The sequence below is a fragment of the Sorex fumeus genome, unplaced genomic scaffold (assembly GCF_029834395.1).
Source record: "Sorex fumeus unplaced genomic scaffold, SorFum_2.1 ptg000044l, whole genome shotgun sequence".
In the NCBI taxonomy this organism is placed as follows: domain Eukaryota; kingdom Metazoa; phylum Chordata; class Mammalia; order Eulipotyphla; family Soricidae; genus Sorex; species Sorex fumeus.
This window is the reverse complement of record NW_026606101.1, coordinates 46,374,743-46,381,396: the sequence shown is the minus strand read 5'-3', so window position 1 is coordinate 46,381,396 and position 6,654 is coordinate 46,374,743. Positions and strand designations below refer to the sequence as shown.

The 6,654-nt window shown below is 42.1% G+C and overlaps 1 pseudogene; it reads right to left on the bottom strand.

Annotated features, from left to right (window-relative positions):
- Positions 1 to 2,825: 2,825 nt before the first annotated feature.
- On the bottom strand, positions 2,826 to 4,091 carry LOC130030186 (histone-binding protein RBBP4-like; annotated as a pseudogene).
- Positions 4,092 to 6,654: the final 2,563 nt, after the last annotated feature.

Sequence of the window (6,654 nt, the reverse complement as noted above, 5' to 3'; positions counted from 1 at the left end):
TTCATTTCTTTGCTTTGCAACATCATGTTTAATAATCCTATTCTAATTTATGATATAATATAATGGACTGAGCAATATCCTTTTTGGCCATTTAGTCTGCCTCAGGTTTTACTAATCATTCTTTTAATAGTCTCTCATTTACCAATAATACTTGGTCCTATGAAATAAATGTGAGGAAAGTTTCTTCAAAGGATTGTGCCCCCAGACATTTCTCAGGCTATAAATGTCCTGTGGACTGTAGGATACAGAAACTCATGAAACAGTTTGATTGGTCACTGACAGTTGTCAGTTGTAATTCCTTTTTCTGAAAGACAAAGGGAAACGTCTGGAAGTGGTGTCCTTGCGCCCCCTTGTGTCACCTGGGTGAAGTACACTGGCCAGCGTTCCTTCTCTGTGTGAGAATGGCTCTTTCTAAGGCTGAGAAGCAAGCCAGTTGTTCTTTGCAAGAGATAACCAGAGTGGACATCAAAACGCAAAAAGAGACAGTGTGATTTGTTCTGATATGTTTAGAAATTTTCCCTTCTGGGAGTGCTCCTGACTTTAGACTACATCTTTATTATTGTATGATTCTTTTTTGATCATAGCCTACCTTTGATACAATGTCATTTTGTATAATTAATTTTTTAGCAATAACAAACAAATTGTAAAAAATGCAAATATTGAATGATATTGCATGACCATTACTTAGAGCAATGACAACATTATGATGCACTTATTTCTAGCACTTTGGAACATATGTAAGTTACATGATAGATAATACAATATGACTAGGGCTATCTTCTTGCTTTTTATACCTGACATTAAATTGTTATTTGAAAGTTACATTCTATATTTTTATATTCACTGCTGAATCTCCAGTGCCTGGAAGATTGTTTAGAAGGACTTGCTAAACATTTATTTAATTACTGAATCATAGCACTGCTCATAATTAATGTAACTTTTCCTCTGTTGCATGCCATTTGCAATTTATTCACTATTATAAATAACATAATATAAACTTTTTTGTGTGTAGAGATTCATACACCACTGTATTTTTGTGTTAGATTTTTTAATGTAATGATTATATTGCTCCAATTATATCAAAAGAAATAAAAATATGTGTAGGGTCTGGAGAGATAGTACCATGAGTAAGGCACTTGCTTTGCAGTCAATCCAGATTTGATCCCTGGCATCCCATATGGTTTCCTGAACACCATCAGGAGTGACTCCTGAGTGCAGAGCCAGGAATAACCCCTGAGTACTGCCGGGTATGGCACCTTCCCAAATATGTAAAGGTTTTGGTTACACGGTGCCAAGACACTTTCTATTTCACCCAAACAGAAGCTAAGTTTTTGATAAATGATTGATTTACAAACCCAAGAACAAATTCCTGACCAAAGCCAGGGTCCTTGACACAATTCTCTGTTGTCTCTCTATTTATCTATTTAAATAATAATTGTGGACTAGAGTGATAGCACAGCGGGTAGGGTGTTTGCCTTGCACACAGCTGACCAGTTTGATTCCTCTGTCCCTCTCAGAGAGCCCATCAAGCTACTGAGAGTATCCTACCTGCACAGCAGAGCCTGGCAAGCTCCCCGTGGCATATTTGATATGCCAAACACAGTAACAACAAGTCTCACGATGGAGATATTACTGGTGCCTGCTCAAGCAAATCGATGAACAACCAGATGACAGTACTGCAGTGCTATGGTGCTAAATAATAAATGAACGATGGTAATCTATGTACTTTGATTAAAGTACATTTATCAATTATTTCTTGTTTTTCAAAAATTCTTTTTTCTTTTTACAGGTGAACGAACACTTAAGAATTGATGGTACAAATAATTCTATGCATTTTAAATAATCAATTCAGTAATAATGAAGAAAGGAGAGTTAAACAATTTTAACTTAAATCTGAATAGGTCTATAAAGTATTAAAGTGTACTTTATATTAAGGGAATAATTGCTTTATGTTAGAAAATATATTATAGATAATGCTTAAGTATCTGCATTGATAAGTAAGAGTATTAATAATCTGTATAGATGCAAATAGTCACCTGAAGAGACAGAGAACTTGATCACTTGATCACTTGACATCCCGTTTCTCATCAATTTGCTAGAGCGGGCTCCAGTAATGTCTCCATTCGTCCCTGTCACATGCTAGTGTAGCCCAATGGCGTCTGTCATTCTAGGAATATGAACAGCCTCAAACTGATCATTCATGGTCTTGACGAAGAAGTCTGACCATCTCATAGGTGGGTGACCACGCGATCTTTTGACGTCTCATGGAATCCAGTCAATAAAGGCTCTAGTCCAGTGGTCGTCTCTAAATCTCATTACGTGTCCAGCCCATTTGATTTTCCGTGCCTTGGCAAACGAGACAGTGTCCCTGATTCTTTTTTTTTTAATTGGGAGAGAAACATGTAAATTTGACTTAACTGAAGAAACGAAGAATGGTCTACATAGGACAATGTGCATCTGAAAGTTATTGTGAATATTTTAAGAGTAGAAATTTGTGTCTTAAATCTCCCCTCTCCTGAATAAAAAGGACATCTTCAGGTATTTTCTGTTTAATGGCTCAGGCACCTACCTCACTTGGCTTTCTTCCTTACTCCAGCCTTCACTGAAAAACTTGGGGATGTAGTATGAAAGAAAAATGACCACGCATAACGCCCCTACCTTCCAATGCTACTTCAGACCTATGTTATTAGAAAATTCAAGAAAAAAAGTTTAAATATGCCTGTGGCTTTACTGAATCAAGCCCCCCAGCTAATATTTAGAAAATACTCTCTGTTGGAGCTAATAACATTGTTGATGGTACCTAAAAAGAAAGATAGCCGAACAAGTCTGTGTCTCAAAACCAGTGTTAAATCAATCTTGGGTTGAGAGGGAAAAAGGGGAGTCTAAAATCACAGGTGCTAATGTTATATTTAGGACCCTTGGCCTTCTGGATCGATGCTTCCTTCAGGGTCTTCATCATTATAAATGTTTTTTGCCATCTGCCACATTTGCATGATATTGTCTTCTGATACAGAACAAATCACCCAAGTTTCATTGGGATTCTAGGAGAAATCAGATATTTCAGCAGTGTGACCACCATGGATAAACAGTAATTCTGGTGGCCCATCCTCTGCATCTTCCAGGGATTGTTCCTCTCCAATTTTACTCAAATCCCAAACATTCAGTCTACGATCAGTACCACTGGAAGCCAAAATAGTCTCATTGTGAAGTGACCACTGAACCTGGAATATTTCATCCTTATGTGATTCAAAGGAATGCAACTTAAGTTTCAGATTTCTCAGATCCCACAAGGCAACAGTCTCGTCAGCTGATCCTGTGGCAAGAATGAACTCACTGTAAGGGTTGAAAGACAGGCAGTTCACTTCAGCAGTGTGGGCATCAACTGAGTGGCTTGGTTTGGAAGTATTATTTGAACGAGTATCCCAAATCATAAGTTTCTGATCATTGGCAACTGAACCAAAAGAGACTCATGGAGCAGATGTCAGGAAACATCCTCTACTACTGCGGTGTGGCCTGTGAAGATAGTCTTTGCATCCACAACTTTTCATTCCTTTGGAACAGCACTGATGTCCCACAGGCAGATGGTATGGTCATCAGAAGCACTAAGTAAGAGCCCACTGAGATTTGGGTTCCAAGAAAGCCCATATCCTTCCTTCTGATGTCCCCAAGAGATGCAAGTCTGGGTTGCACTCACCAGAAGGGTCTGGTTTTCAAGGATGCTTTGTATAGTCAAAAACAAGGACATCGCTGGATGGAGTTTTTGTTGCAATGATGCAAGGGTTCTGAGGCATGTAACGTGCCCTGTTTACTTCACCTTCATGTTTGATCTTGATCTGTATTTCAATTTTTCCACTCACTGAGCCAAAACCTCCAAATTCTCCTTTCTCACTGTCATAGTGTGAAGCATCAAACTGTGCATCATCATTAGGGTGCTGCACACTGGCTATCACGAGGTGGTTTTATTTATCTGATGTGTGTGTTCCCAGGACAAGTCGATGAATGCTGAAATCTTTCCCTTCTGGTCTGGTCACATCTGGAAGCCACTGTGCAGTTAGGCTGGGCTACTCCAGAGAATGGGTCATCACCAAGTCGTAAAGAAAAGGGGTGTTTTTCTCTCATCATAGGTAAGGGGTTAGAGAGATACTCTCGGTAGCTTGCCCGGCTCTCCGAGAAAGGTGGAGGAATCGAACTCAGGTCGGCCATGTTGGCTACGTGCAAGGCAAATGCCCTACCACTGTGCTATTGCTCCAGCGGTAGGGCATTCGCCTTACAAGCGGCCAACATGGCCGACCCGAGTTCGATTCCTCCACCCCTCTCGGAGAGCCCGGCAAGCTACCGAGAGTATTCGATATGCCAAACACAGTAACAACAAAGTCTCCAATGGAGACGTTACTGGGCCCGCTCGAGCAAATCAACGATCAACGGGAGGGCCTTTACCTTTACCTTTACCTTTTTCTCCCATATTTTGTACTCTTCATTGATCACACATTCTTCAACTGCATCATCAAAAGCTGCTTCCTTGTTGGCCATGGCGGGCAGGCTAGCTGCCGAGATTCCCCCGGTTGAGCATTGCAGGAGGGGCGGGGAGGCTGCCGTGTCCCTGATTCTTGACCTGCGACTAAGGTCGGAACTCCGGATTCTTTCTGTCATTTGAATGAAGCGTCTACTCCAAGCATAGCTCTTTCGATTCCTCTTTGGGAGACCTGAATAGCGTTCTCATCCTGTTTTCAAAGGGCCTGGGGCCCTGAGGGTATGAGAATGCAGGAAGAACAGTTGAATAGAAGAGATGTGCCCGGAGCCAGAGGTTCTTCATCCTCTTAGCTATTTCTTTGAAGCTCTTGAAGGCATCCGAAGCTGCTCTCTTCCTCCTGCGCAACTCAGGTGCCAGGTCATTCATGTTGACTTCTTGATAGGTACACATAACTGTTGCATTTGGAGATGTTCGTCCCATTGAGAGCGAATGGAATGTCAGGGATGAGACCGTTGATGAGATCAAGTATGACATGATTGGTCTCACCAAGACAAGAAGGCATCAATCGCATCATGCCATTTTTGACACTGGAGAAGTACTGTTCCTTGGAACATGCGACAAAAGAGGTGTTAGAGATGTCGGTGTCCTTGTCAACACGAACTTGGTCATCAACATTCATTCATTCGAATGCCTAACAACCAGAATCGGACGTTTACACTTGATAGATGTGGCTCACTGCCGGCAGTTTCTATCTTCGTTGTCTTCGCACCAACATCCAATTATGATGAAGGAGAAATTGAGAAGTTCTACATGGAGCTGGAGAAGTTCTATAAAGAAGACCACACCTTCTACAAGATCATTGTCGGTAATTTTAATGCCAAGATAGGACCGAGAAGATCAGCAAAAGAACTCCACATCGGGACCCATGGCCTAGAATGGAACAAACAGGGTGAGAGACTGTCTGAGTTCATCATGTCGACCAAGACCATCCATGGTAACTCACAGTTCCAGAAGACCGAATCTAAACGTTGGACATGGGAGTCTCCTGGTGGACAGTTCCACAATGAAATTGACCACATCATATTCAATCTACAGTCTTGCCTGACCCAAGTCGCTGTTGTCACAAAATTCCAAATGGGCTTAGACCTACTGTCTCCTTTGTGCAAAATTCTACTTCACAGAGTGGGGAGAAAAGGCTGAAAAGTTTAAGAAGAGAACTCCCAGAACGACCACTAACTGGGAGCTCTTTGGCTCTGTTGCTGCAACATGGGAAGATGCCGTCATTGACAACATTGATGAGGAATATGATCGACTGCTTCAGCACCTCCATGATTATGCAAGGAATGCCAAGAGAGAGATAGCCACAGAAAGACGCCTGTCTTCGAAAACTCTCAAGCTCATTCACCAATGTGGCTTAGTGCAAACCTCAGGAAACTGCAAGTGAACATCTGAGCTCGCAAAGCAGTGCAGAGAAGCGATAAAGAAAGATATCAAAGACAGGAGCAGCAGTGCTGACAGATGAGGCAGAATCTGAGAAAAGCATTCACAATGCCCACCTGCCCTTCGCCAACTACAAGACCATGATGACTACCTTCCAACGTCCTGATGGATCTATCACATCTTCCAGAAGGGCAAAGGAGAAGATTATCCATGACTTCTAGTTGGATCTCTTTTGATAGCCATGTCCCACATACCAAATTCTGCAGGATAGATATGTTGTTCCCAGCGTTCTCCTTCCGAAATCCAACACACAACTTTATTGGTAAAAAAGTGAACAGCACCCGGCCCAGACAAGGTCAGACCTGAACACCTGAAGAACCTACTGTAAGTACTCATCAATGCACTGGCTTGGCTCTTCACACGCTACCTGTCTGAATTCAAGGTTCCGTCCCAATGGAAAACCAGCAGGACTGTGCTACTATATGAGAAGGGAGACATCCACGACACTGGCAACTATCGTCCGATCTGCCTGTTGTCTGTCGTCAACAAGCTGTTCAGTCAAGTCATCCTGAATAGGATTGGCAAGAACACTACCAGGATCTCACCGTTCTACAGGAAGGTGATCATTGACATCAAGAGAGGGGTTCGGCAGGGTGATACCATTTCACCGAAACTCTTCAGTGTCACCCTGGAGAATGTCATGAGACGACTGGAAAGGGAAGGAATGGGAGTGAAGATAGACA